At 44.9% G+C, this 14,285-nt stretch overlaps 1 pseudogene; it reads left to right on the top strand.

The window, feature by feature from the left end:
- Window positions 1–6,315: 6,315 nt before the first annotated feature.
- Window positions 6,316–8,481, top strand: LOC133378006 (disintegrin and metalloproteinase domain-containing protein 20-like; annotated as a pseudogene).
- The last annotated feature ends 5,804 nt before the right edge of the window (window positions 8,482–14,285 follow it).

The raw sequence follows: 14,285 nt of genomic DNA, 5'->3' as shown, positions 1-14,285 counted from the left end.
GGTCTTGTTTGGTACCTTCAGATACATGCCACTTTGTGCATGGATGTACTCAGCAACCTGTGCTGACTGGTTCTGCTTGTGTCAAGAATAGCTAACTTTGGTCAAGCTAAAATGGTTCAACCAGAGGGAATTCTGGGAGCTTTGGGGATCCCTGGGACATTCGGCTGGGGAAATCCAAGGCTCAGTGCTAGACAGACAATTTACAAATGTCAGGAAGATGCAACTGAACCTTATCTGTTATCTCTTATCTCTTTCCTGCGATCAAAGTCAGGAAAAGTGGGCATTGCAGATCAGGACCCCTGGGGGTGGACTGTCTAGCCCCCCTTATCTTCAAAGAAGGTGCTCACAGAAGGGGCCTCAAGGATGGCTAATTGGCCCCCCTCCTTGTTGCCAGCAAAACTCCATAAAAATGAAGGGTGATCCTTCAGTTGGTTGTTCCCATTCTTGCTCCTGTCTCCATTTTTAATTCTACGTCCTGGACCTGCCTGACTTGCTGTTATGCTGTTAGGAACCCAGTGTTGCTGAAGTGAGTAGGGATAGATGTAAGTTTAATTGCTATTGTCTGTCTGTATCTCTCACTATTGTTATGCCTAAGTATCTCTTGTAGCCTGGCTAAGGGCAATTAGCTTTTAAGAAAACAAATGCTATTATCTTTTTGTATGTACCTTTCTTTTCTTTTAAATAAATTACTCTTTTCTTAATGATGTGCATTGCTTGGAGCTAATGATTCTAAAATCTAGTCCATGATTGCTGGATGCTACTGACTACTGTTGAGCAGAGGGTGTAACAATAGGTCTGCTCTAGGATCTCAGTTAGCACTCTGAGGTCCCCTTCCTCAGAACAGAGAACTACAAAGAGGGGTGGTGGCAGTTCTACCATAAACTAATCCTGGAAGAGGGACAGTTTGCCTGGGAAGCAGTGACCCACAGGAGTTGGGACTGTTCTCAGAAGCAAAGAACCCCCTTGGGGTGCTGAGGTCAAGGGACCCCAAGGGGGTGGTCTTTGACAGCTTGCACCACAACTTGCTGCACTTTCCCATCAAGGAACAAAAGTGTTTCTTGAAAGAACCAAGAAGACTACTTTTGGAGGAGTCAGAAAGCATGGCCTCTATGTCTTGTGTTGCCGCCAGGTTGAGGGTGTGGCTAGCACATCTCTGGTGTGGTGGTAAAAGAAAATCTTCTCCTGGGTCTGCAGCTTCTTCCTCTGCCTCAGGTCCTGTGTCCAGGATCTCACAGATGGGCATAAACTCCACTTCAGCCTCTTTCTCCTGGTTATCACCATCATAATTTGCGCTGGTGTCTGCAGCTTCTGCTGGTTCTTTGGCCATCAAAACTTTGAACGCTTTCACAAAATTGGAGCCATTGTCTGTAGTAGTGCACATAACTTTGTTGTGAATCCTGTACTGCATATGCACATCATGCAGTGCTTTTGCAAGGACATCATATGTATGGCACCCCTTCAGACGCTTGCAGGTCAAGGCCCCGACCTCACATTTCAGGGTATTTGGGTTGATCCAGTGGGCTGTTACCCCAAAGTAACTCTTCTTACCATTGGTCCAACAATCTGCAGTGGTTGTTATATATGCCATAGCATCCATTCAGTTTGCAAGAATTTATCTCATGTGGCATGCTCTCTTCTCAATTCTGACTCTCAGAGTCTTGGCACATGTGATGGTGAGATCTTTTGGGAGTCCAGTGCAAACCAGACTAATGAATGATGGTTTGTCTACAGTATGAAGTGGTAATGTCTCCTCTACAATGAAATCAATGAGTTTCCTGTCAAGATTGCTCTGGGTGACAGCCTCTCTGCTGGATCCCCACCTCTCAAAGGTTGTCTGCTGCTGCTTCAGCATTTTGGAAGGAGGGGTGTCATGCATTGGTTTAGGATGGCCACATCTCCTTGCCTTTATTGCATCTTCAATTGCTGTCAGCTCCTCAGGCTGAGAACAATTGAATATATATACCCTCTGAGGAAGAAGAAGATACACAAAGCATGAATCCAAGAAAAAATGGAAGAGGCACTTCACAATTTAAACATAAATAGACAATGGACATGCTTTGAGGACCAGCATAACAAAGACTCACCTCTAAATGTTTCTTCACATTGGATGTGGAGGAAATAGCTGGTCTCAGAGTTTTGATCCTTGGAAGGCAGTAATTGCATTGTACAATGGCATTTCTCCCACTCTGCCTCAGACAAGTACAAGCTTTCTCAAAGCCAAACCATGGAACTTGCTGTTCTGCAGATGTAGCTGTTGGCAACTGGCACTGCTTCATGTTGTCCTCCTCATGCACAGAGCCTCCCTTGTGAATGTCACTTTCTAGTTTTGCCACCTCAGGATCAACAAGCTGTGACTCAAGTGGCTGCATCAACTGGCTGTTGCTCTCAGCAACAACAACTGCAGCAGACTTGTCTGTAATAAATAAGAGAGATTTAGATAATGCTCCTATGTGGGTGAACTTCAGCTGTGATGCCATGTGCAGTGTCCCCCCCCATCTCTTCCCCATCCTGCAAGATCCCCCCAGTCAGAATGGAAGTAAGCAGGTTGATAGCACAATTAAAAGAGATCTTCTTTGCATAATTTTTGCTCACTGAATAACCCTGCCTGGGCCAGTCACTCAGCCTAACCTACTAGTGAGAATAAAATGGAGGGGGGGGGGAGAGCCATGTACAATGAATTGAGGTAGGATTTGAAGATGGTGATTATGATGATAATAAATATGCAGCATTTCAAATTAATTCTGCATGAGAAGCATTCCATGCCAAGCTTGGAACACCGAGGAGCTATAAAATGTAGGCAAAAATACTTTTAACAAAATGCCATTTATCCTTTATATCTATGTATCTATATATAATTAATAATATCTTTTCTTTTATATATATGATGTATGTAAAGCATTTTTGCTCTTTCCCTTTTCTTTTTTATTATTATTGTAGTACTACTTTGTCATTTTCTTTTCCTTAATAAACATTATTTTAAAATATTATTAATAATAATGATAATTAATTAATTCTGCACAAGCCTCTATGTACTATTACAAAATTGCCTATAGTGGTGGTGGTGGGGGCATGGATGGTTTGAAATGGGTTTGCTTTGGAACTTTGGAAGGAAGGAACTATATGGAACAAACTTCCCCTGCCAGCAACTAAAGCACTTGTGGGGCTTGCCTGCCCAAGGGAGGAGGGGAGGGGAGGGAGACAGAGACCACCACTCATAGCTTCCTGCCCCAAGCCAAATGCAACCTCCCTCCCTCTCTCAGCCAGCAAGCGTTGTCTCTCGCACTCTCACTGCAAATGCAGCAAAGTAGCCAGGAAGGTTGGCAGAAGCCGCGCTCAGTGCAAACACAGCATTAACATGAACACTCTCTCTCAGCCAGCAAGCATCGTCTCTCTCACAATTCAACCAGCTCCCAGACCCTGCCCTATCACCAATAAAGGCACATGTTCCCAAGCAAACATTTTCCCCTGGGATGCAAAAAAAGTTTAAACATTGCAAATGCAGCAAAGTAGCTAGGGAGGGGGGTGGAGGCTGCTTTGTGTGCTAAATGCAAAGAAAGTATATATATATATATATACACACACACACAGTCTCTCACCTCCACAGTTCTTTATCTCCATTCTGCTACCGCCTTCTTCTCCTCCTTCATCCACATCCTTGCCCTCTGGCTGCTTTCTCCTTCCACTCCATTCTTCTCCACCACCATCCATTTTTGAAACAATTTTAATTTTTCTCTCCACTCCACCTGCATCTTGCTCTCCACCTCCTTCCTCCTCGCCTCATGGTTTAAATGGCCTAATGTACCCATGATAAACCCCAGACTTCCATCTGCCTATTTTTTAAATACCTTGCTCACTGAAACTCAAACTCAGGACTGTAGATGCTGCACAAATTCCAAATGAGTGTGTCCCAAAGGACACCAATTGCCTTTAAAGCCTTCTTTACCACTGCCAAAATCTGAAATCAGGTAAGAGGTGCCTGAAAAGAATTCCCTCAGCAAGCCCTCTTAAGTGAATGTAAATTCCCAAGGACAAAGAGCTTCATCAGCACAGGGGACAAGCTAAATAACAGCTGGTCAGTCTTTGACTGATGCAGTTTAATTGAGATGCCTGCATCAGAAAAAGAAATGTCCTCAAAATTAAGGGCCCTACCACACCTGTCAAACGTAGAAGCAGCTAAAAACCCACAAATTCAAAAAGGCCCATAAAAAGCCAAAAAGAGCAGCTGATTTAAGCAGACTCACCTCAAATTTTGAGGAGCACAAAGCCCTTAAACTCTTGTGCGAGACAATAAAATCTCAGGGGGGACTGGCATCCTAGCATTAGGTTGCTGAGGGTTTTCCCTGGTTCACCCCTCCAGCTTTTTCTTGAGCCTGAACTCCCTAGATATAGAAAATCTAAACTTGGTTTTAGAAAGAAAAGCCAACTTATAAAGGGATCTGCTTGCCTTCTGCCTAAGCGCAACTACATAACGTACTTAGCAGAAATAGGCCAAGTGTCTGCCAAATCCTCCCTGCTCCTAAAGGCATTAAACTCAGTAACAGCCCTATTATAACTGGTAAGGATGACTGAGGCCCAGAGAAGCCTCGATAGCCCAGCATGCCTTGATAATCCAAGCTACCATAGACAGGCTGGCATGCTGTCTGGTTTGGCATTGGCCCCCAGTGCTAAAAGTTGAAAGTGCTCCACCTGAAAATGAGACAAAGAATCAGTAATCTGCTCCACCTGAAAATGAGACAATGAATCTGAGACCTGGCACAGGAGGAGTAACAAAAAGAATATTAGGGCTGTGTACTGGATTCATCCAAAGCCCAAAGTCAATCAGGCCACTTCAGGCAAAACCAGGCTTTGGCCAAGTTGGGTTGAGAGACAGCTCCGGATTGCCCCAGGATGGGCCATCAGAGTGATCCAGGACTATCAAAGATGTGGCAGGCAGCAGGAGGAAGAAGGAAGAGCAGGTGCTGTTTGCAAGATGGCTTTCAAACAGTCCACCACTGTGCTTTGGCTATATATGCTTCTTCCTGGCAGGGGAACGCATGCACACAGCCAGACTTAGCAGGACTAAGCATTGCTGTCTGCATGGATCTGCTTCGTCAGCCAGTTCCCCACAGGGAACATGCTGGGAAAGCAGACCCCTGCAGGTTGAACCCTCCACTCACCAGATGGTGAACAGAGAGTGCAATCCTGCTCAGGTCTGCTTCACCAGTGTGTTCCCCATAGGAAATGTGCTGGGGAAGTAGACCCCAGCAGGATCGAACCCTCTGCTCACGTTGAATAAAAGGTTCAATCCTGCTCTCTACAGTCTGGTGGCAGGGGGGAGGAGATAGAGTATCTTTTTCTTCACCTACGTTCCTCCTGAACGTATATTAGCATCACTCCCAAATCGTTTTGGGGCTGCATCCGGGTCAGGTTGGCCTGAATCAGGTTGGGGCAGATCTGAAGTCCTACAAGGAATGTGCTGGGGAAACACACTTTAGCAGGACTGGTGAATGGAGGGTTCAATCCTGCTAACTACAGGAGTCTGCTTTGTGAGTGCATTCCCCCCAAACCCCACATTCCTTCAAAAATCACATAACAACAATGGTGGTGGTGGTGGTGGTAATACTTCCTCTCAAGAAATATTAGTGGGGGAAACCTAGCAAGTAAAATAGCCCCCAAACCCCACAACCCTTCATACAACAACTCCTCTCAAATAGCCAACCCACCCCAACCCTGTTGCCAGTAAAGGGGGGATAGAAGGGTGCTACAGTACATACCCAATGGAGGGAGGTGTCCATACCAACCAACAGTGCTCATCCTAACAGGGCATGGGATCAGTGTGAGGTAAAGTTTATCCAACCAAACCCCCATAAAATAGCCCATAAAATGCAAGACCAAAATCCCAAAGACCCCAATGAAACTACAGCCAGGGAGTGTGTGAATTTGCCACCAGTATCATGGGTTCTTACTACCTCCAAATGGCTAACTCCACACCAAACTAAACCAACACAGCTAGGAACAAGCCAGCAAATGGAGAAACAGGAAGCCCTGACACCTCCACAGCTGACACGAGGAGGGATGAGCACAATAGTCTTTAGGGTTGTAATAACCACCTTGAAAACTTCAAATATCTTTCTATTCTTGGTTGACATGAATCATTTAGATCCATTCCAATCTGGGTTCAACACTTTGGAGACAGCCTGTCTCTCTATGGTCAGAATCCTCCTCCTTCTCTAACTAGCAGCCTTCTTCCCATGTATGGACCACAATTCGCTTCCCTGTCATGAATGATAGGAATAAATCCAGTGCTCTAGTGATTTCTTTCAGTTGCCAGACAAAATGACTAGTCCTGCATGGTTGCTGGTGTTGATCACATGGAATGTTTTGAGTGAGACTGCAGGTCAGAAACCACCACAAGGTTTTAGGTATGCATCTTACAAGGTGACCATCCCAAGGAAACTGGCCCCCAGATATGGACAACGAGAACCCCATGATGTCACCTACCTGCTGAAGATTGTGGGGAAGCGCCATGTGGTGCAGCTCAGGCAGAAGAGGGGCTTTGTCCCTAATCACTTTCCTGTCTTCACTTACAGTAAGGAGGGGGACCTCCAGGTGGACTATCCTTTCATCAGAGATGACTGTTTCTATTGTGGTTTTGTACAAGGCAAGCATTTCTCTCGGGTCACCCTCAGCACTTGCTCAGGGGGACTCAGGGGTGTGTTGCAATTAGAAAATGACACCTATGAAATTCAACCTTTGCCATCATCTACTAATTCTCAGCATGTGGTGTATAGGTTGGAAGAAAAGGAGGGTGCTCTCCGCATAAGTTGTGGACTAACAAAGGAAGAGCAACGTCATCAAATGGCCATGGTCAAAACCACAAAGATTATAGCAGTCCAAAGTACTGCTAGAAGAGATTGGTGGGCACACACCAGGTATGTGGATCTTGTAATTGTGATAGAACATGAACGATATGTCAGGTTTGGCAGAAATGAAAGTCATACTGCTATACAAGTTCTGGATGTCATCCACACTGCAAACTCACTATATGAGCCACTTTCTGTTGAGCTGTCTATAGCTGCCCTGGAGATATGGACAGAAAGGACCTCATAAAAGTTATTAACAGCATGGATGAGACACTTGAGAGTTTCAATTGTTGGAGAACACGCTCATTAGTTAAGACGTATACAGAATGATGCTGGTCACTTATTTTTTTATAAGAATTTTGGAGGTACGCTTGGATTAGCATACATAGGAACAGTGTGCAATAGGTATACGGCATCTGGTTTAGAAGCATATCTGACTTCCAGTTTGTTCCAGTTTTCTATTATATTTGCCCATGAATTAGGACATAATATTGGCATGCAACATGATGGAATATACTGTACTTGTGAACGGTATGAGTATATTATGGCTGCAGTTCAAGCAAACACGGATAAATTTAGTAATTGCAGTTATGATTACTTCAAGCTAAAGAACACTCTCTGTTTGCTAATTCCACCAGACCCTGATAAAATCTATAAATTTGCATACTGTGGCAACAAAGTAGTGGAAGCTGGAGAGCAATGTGACTGTGGTTCACTTGTTCAATGCAAGTTGGATCCATGTTGCCAATCTAATTGTATGTTGAGTCCAGGTGCCACTTGTGCTTTTGGACAGTGCTGTGCTAAGTGTCAGTATCTTCCAGCTCATTCTGTTTGCAGAGAGAAGGTTAGCAGATGTGATCTTCCTGAGTACTGCAATGGGACTTCAGAGTGGTGTCCTGAAGATGTTTATGTACAAGATGGCGCCCTGTGTAATGATGGTGCATACTGTTATCAGGGGAATTGCACAACACACAATGGGCAGTGCAAAATGATATTTGGCAAGAAAGCAACAGGTGCTTCAGAGATATGCTTCAGAGAGATGAATGCTCGGGGGGATCTCTTTGGCAACTGTGGCCTTAAACATGGAACCTATAAGCAATGTAATGCTGAGAATATTCTGTGTGGTCGAGTCCAGTATGAAAATGTTGATGAATTACCTCCTTTGCAAGAACATAGTACCATAGTTCAAATGAAAACTGAAAACAAGAAATGCTGGAGTACAGACTATGACAGTGGAATGGAGATACCCGATATTGGAGCAGTGAGAGATGGCACCCCTTGTGGCACTGACAGGTTGTGTATTAGTGGGGAATGCACAAGTGTGTCCCTCTTGAAATATGATTGCAATGTCACAAAGTGCCATAATAGGGGGATATGCAACACACAGAAACATTGTCACTGTGATTATGGCTGGGCCCCTCCTGACTGTCTCAAGGAAGGGTATGGGAGCAGCATTGACAGCGGCCCCGCACCATCACAGAAGATTTGGAGTCATAGTCCTGGCAGAGCAGGAATTACAGCAGTAATTGTAGTTGTCCTTTCTGTTGCTGGTGTTGGTGCTGGTCTGAGTATTTATTTTAGGAATAGACTGAGAATGCACCTTTTAAGTCTAAGCAGAAGAGTCCATCATACACAATAAATAAGAAAGTCTGGAGTGAATCACAGAAATAACCAATAGACAATGTGTCAGAATTAGAGGAAACAATTGACAGTATTATGCTGATACGTATTTGAGTCTCAAAGCCTTTGACTTTTTTAAAAATAGCTTTTTCAAATTAAAATTGTTTCCTAGGCACACCAGATTATGAAAATCTTAAATGCATCAAAAGGGAAGAACTATGGTATATGCTGAGACTTCCTCTGTCCTATAACAATGGATCCCAATTTTTTTCCTCCACAGACCATGAAAATTTCTGATGGTCTTTGCAGACAATGATTTTTCTGTCTGTTGTAGCTATTGTAATGTGCTGTGCATCATGCTGCATGATTTTTAATTATATTTTTATTGCTTCCTTTCTTTTTATAATGTATTTTATGACATTGCAATTTGTATTCCAGAGAACCTAAATGATAATACAATAAGATACAATATAAGAAATAAAAGAAGCAATAAAATACCTGTTTATGCTAAAAAACAAATAAAATAAAAGAGACATGAACATCTCTCAAGGCTTGTTAGAGATTAAGAACATAAGAAGAGCCTGCTGGATCAGGCCAGTGGCCATCTAGGCCAGCATCCTGTTGTCTCAGTGGCCAACCAGATGCCTGTGGGAACCCGCATGCACAACCTGAGCACAAGAGCACTCTTCCCTCTTGCAGTTTTCAGCAACCGGTATTCAGAACTAGGGTTGTGTTCTGTATTTGGCCAAGGCTGAGCCCTAAGCCAAACTGGGCCTCTTTGGAGGCTTTTGGGCCTCGGCCGAATCGGGTTCAGATAGCCCTGGATCACTATTGGTCAGTTACAGTGGCCCAGAGTGATCCAGAGCTATCGGTGCAGGGCACAGGGGGCTGTGAGTGACAATATCCAACAATGGACACCAGCCTCTGGAAGGAGGAGGCCGTGGAGCAGCTGCCAAAGAGCCCACTAACCAATACTGACCACTTACATGGCTCTGTGACAGTCTTCTCCTATGACGTCCTCTCTTCAAAGCCAGTGCATGAAAGAAGAGTCTGGTGTTAGGCAGGCCTAGGCCTTTTAAGGTCTGGCCTTGACTCCGTCCTGCTCAGGCTCTTGTGGGATCACCCAACATTGCTAATAATCCCATGACAGCAAGCACGGGGGGGGGAGGCAGGAGGAATCTCCCCCCATCACTCCAGGGGCTGCGCACAGCCCTACAAATGCACCTCGCACTGGGTGTGAAGTAGTTCTTCTGCAGTGCTGGTTGTACCTGCCTGCTCTTTGGGCAGGGGAAGAAGGAGACGTAGATTCTCCTCGCCCCCTTCTGACCATATGCTTAATTTTAAAAACCCTTAGCCCAGTCCCCCAAATAACTTTGGGGATGGATTCGGGGTAGGGTGAGTGGTCCCATCTTCAGGACAAGGCAGATTGCCCCTCCTTTGGGGCCCACAGATTCAGGCCACAGGGTAGATCAGGAGGACTGTACAAAGCCCTGCTCAGAAGCATATGGAGATTATGCATAATGGCATAAATGTGATTATGCATAATGGCCAGAAAACAAACAAAATTCAGTTGATATGTGCAGATTCCCCAAGGAGATTATGTACACTGACCAGGAAATAAGCAGAATTCTCTCTTCATTGACAAATTATGTGCACATTCCGCTTGAGGCCTGGGAAATATGCACAATGGCTAGTTATTATTCACATTAAATTATTCACGTGTATGGTTAGGGGTAATATTTGTTGTGTGGTTCATGAAGAGGAAATTGTGCACATTTTCTGACCACTGTACATAATCTCCAACAGGCTTTGGGGAATGTGCATATCACAACTGCATTTTGTACATTCTCCTAAGCACATTCTTCAGAGGATTGCAGGAAAAGGAGAGTTTTAAACTTTCTCTCCTTCTCCCAAGACCCAGATGAAAATGGCTTCCCCTGTCCCTGCTGTTATTTAGCTTAGGAAAGGGCTTAATAGCAGCGTGGGCTCAATTATTATTGGATTTGCAGGGAAGGCGAGAGTTACCCAGCAGAGGAAGAGTTACCTAGCAGGGAAAAGAAGTCTGGGAGTGAAAGAGTATGAAGTGCCTCTGCCCACTGCTGACTGATTACCTCCAGAGAAATTCAGTAGGGCTGTGTCTGCACCCCCAAACCTGATTCGGGGCCTAATCTGGTATTTTGAAGCAACCCTGATCAGACCTAGGTTGTTCCAGGGCCAACCCATACATGGGCCCCAAACCAATTTGGGGGCTTTGCACAGTGTTTAATGAGGGTTTAAAACCCTAATTAAAATGTACTTGGGAGGGGGAGGAGATATATGCTGGTTTCTCGCTGTGACGAATTTGCCACAGCTCGCTGTGACGAATTTGCCAACCACTTCCAGAATAAAATCTCTTGCATCCGTCAGGACTTAGACTCCAATGTTATAGCAGTGGAATCAAATGAGGTCTCCGGAGCACAGTCTGGTCATATTTTATTGGATGAGTTTCAATTGGTGCAGCTTGAGGACGTTGACAAGGTGCTTGGACAGGTGCGTGCAACCACTTCTGTGTTAGATCCTTGCCCCTCTTGGCTAATAAAAGCTAGCAGGGATGGCACTGCCGGCTGGGCCAGGGAAGTGATTAATGGCTCACTATGTGAGGGAGTGGTCCCGAACTGCCTCAAGGCGGCGGTGGTGAGACCACTTTTGAAGAAATCTTCCCTTGACCCAGATAATTTGAATAACTACAGGCCGGTGGCAAATGTGCCATTCCTGGGCAAGGTTCTGGAAAGGGTGGTTGCATCCCAGCTCCAGGCACTCTTGGATGAGATCGATTATCTGGATCCATTTCAATCGGGTTTCAGGCCCGGTTTTGGCACGGAGACGGCCTTGGTCGCCCTGTATGATGACCTTTGTCGGGAGAAAGACAGGGGGAGTGTAACCCTGTTGATTCTCTTTGATCTCTCAGCGGCTTTTGATACCATCGACCATGGCATCCTTCTGGGGAGGCTTGTGGATTTGGGAGTTGGAGGTACTGCTTGGCAGTGGTTCCGCTCCTATCTGGCAGGTCGTCTCCGGAAAGTAGTGCTTGGGGAGCACTACTCGATACCCTGGGCGCTCCAATATGGAGTTCCGCAGGGATCAGTTCTGTCCCCCATGCTCTTTAACATCTATATGAAGCCGCTGGGTGCTGTCATCAGGAGTTTTGGAGTACGTTCTCATCAGTACGCTGATGATACGCAGCTCTACTTCTCCTTTTCATCTTCTTCAGGTGAGGCTGTCAAGGTGCATTGATAATGGACTGGATGAGAGCGAACAAATTGAAGCTCAATCCAGACAAGACTGAGATGCTGTTAGTAAATGGATCCCCTGACCAGATGGATGTTCGACCTGTTCTGGATGAGGTTACACTCCCCCTGAAGGAGCAGGTGCGCAGCTTGGGAGTCCTTTTGGACCCGTCCTTGTCACTTGAGGCGCAGGTGGCCTCGGTGGCACGGAGTGCTTTTTACCAACTTAGGCTGGTAGCCCAGCTACGCCCGTATCTGGACAGGGAACACCTTGCTTCAGTTGTTCATGCTCTGGTAACCTCGAAATTGGACTACTGCAATGCACTATACGTGGGGCTACCCTTGAAGACGGTTCGGAAACTGCAGCTTGTGCAGAATGCAGCGGCCAGATTAATAACTGGGACCAAGCGGTTGGAACATGTGACACCGATTCTGGCCCGCTTGCACTGGCTGCCTATATGTTTCTGGGCCCGATTCAAGGTGCTGGTTTTAACCTATAAAGCCTTACACGGCATGGGCCCGCAATACCTGACGGAACGTCTCTCCCGATATGAACCTACCCGTATACTGCGCTCAACATCGAAGGCCCTCCTCCAGGTGCCTACTCAGAAAGACTCCCGGTAGGCGACTACAAGAAAGAGGGCCTTCTCAGTAGCGGCCCCCGAACTATGGAACACCCTTCCTGACGAGGTACGCCTGGCGCGTACATTACTATCCTTTCGGTGCCAGGTGAAAACCTTCCTCTTTACCCCGGCGTTTTAGTATTTTTAGTATTTTTAGTATTTTAATATTTTAGTATTTTGTATTTAATGTTGTAAAGTTAGTTATATGTTCATCTTTTTCTAATTACTTTTTGACTTGTATTTAATGGGTTTAATTATGTTAATCTTAGTTTTTGCTGTATGTTTAAATTGTTGATTTGATGACCAGGTGGTTTTAAATTGAATGTAAAGTGTTTTTATTTGATGTACACCACCCAGAGAGCTTTGCTATGGGCGGTATAAAAATTGAATTAAATAAATTAAATAAATAAATAAATTCTGCTTGCCACCAGACCTCCACCCCTTCTGACAGCTCTGGATAATTCTGGTGGACCCAATCCAGGGCAATGTAGAGCTATCTCAGCCCACTCCAGCCAAAACCCAGGTTAACCTGAATCAGTTCAGGATCCAGGATTCAGCCAGAGCCAGTGCACAGCCCTAGAATTCAGCTCTTGGTAGAAAAAAGGTTGTTCACTCCTGCTCTCATTACTGTAAGCATTTCAGTACTCTAGGACTGGATGTTGGCAGGTCAGAAGTATTGACTACTACCTCTGCAGATATTTAATTTCTCCCATTACTCTAGAGAGATGCACTTTATACGGAATACATAATATTGAGGAAAGCTCAACTCAAACTGCTTCAAAAACTCTTGTCTTTCAAAGGCTTATTCAGTCTCTAAAAATATTTAAGTCACTGGGATTTTAAACTTAAGCACTATTACATTCAGTGTTGTCATTCATTTTTTCATTGGCGATCACTTGTGGCCGAGTAAGATTGTCTTCCAAGATAAGGTCTTTAACAGTGGGTCCGTAAGTGACTGTGGAGGCCAATTCTGGATCCACACAGCCTCCCACAGTGAGGACGTAGGTTTCCAGATGGAAGATGGTCGCAATGAGGATTTGTTTGACGTGCCTTCCGCTTAGCTCGTTTGTTCTGTTCACCCAGTATTCGTGCTTCTTCAAAGTCCACAGCACCTTTGATAATGGCCGACCTCCATTTGGGATGTTCATGTTCATGATACATTTTTTTAGATTCGCTTTATGAACCTCTTTAAACCTCTGTTGCTGTCCACCGATGTTCCGTTTTCTATCCTTAAGTTGGGAGTAAAGTAGCTGCTTTGGACGACAGTGATTAGGCATTCGAACAACATGGCCAGTCCAGTGAAGTTGATGTTGAAGGATCATTGTTTCAACATTGGTAGTCTTTGTTTCTTCCAAAACGCTAACATTAGTCCGTCTGTCTTCCCAAGTAATTTGCAGAATTTTCCAGAGGCAGCGTTGGTGGAATCTTTCAAGAAATTGGGAGTGGCGTTTATAGATGGTTCATGTTTCACCGGCATACAGTCAGGTCGGTAGTACAATGGCTTTGTAAATAAGCATTTTGGTCTCCCTGTGAATATCCCGATCCTCGAACACTCTACGCTTCATTCGGGAGAATGCGGCACTCGCAGAGCTCAGACGATGTTGAATTTCAGCATCGATGTCAGCTTTTACAGAGAGATGGCTGCTGACATAGGGGAAGTGATCAACATTCTCCAATGTCGCACCATTAAGCTGGATCGATGGTGCTGCAGAGGGACTAGTTCGCACCTGTTGATGAAGCACTTTGGTTTTTTTAATATTGAGAGCCCAAGCTTTCCATATGCTTCTGCGAAGACATTTAGGATAGTTTGAAGATCTTTCTCTGAATGTGCAGAGACTACATTATCATCGGCATATTGAAGTTCTGTGACAGAGGTTGACATTACCTTTTTGCTTTCAGCCTACTGAGATTAAAAAGCTTTTCATCTGTTCAAT

This window comes from Rhineura floridana, chromosome 2 (assembly GCF_030035675.1).
Source record: "Rhineura floridana isolate rRhiFlo1 chromosome 2, rRhiFlo1.hap2, whole genome shotgun sequence".
Lineage (NCBI taxonomy): Eukaryota > Metazoa > Chordata > Lepidosauria > Squamata > Rhineuridae > Rhineura > Rhineura floridana.
This window is presented reverse-complemented; position numbering and strand designations above follow the sequence as displayed.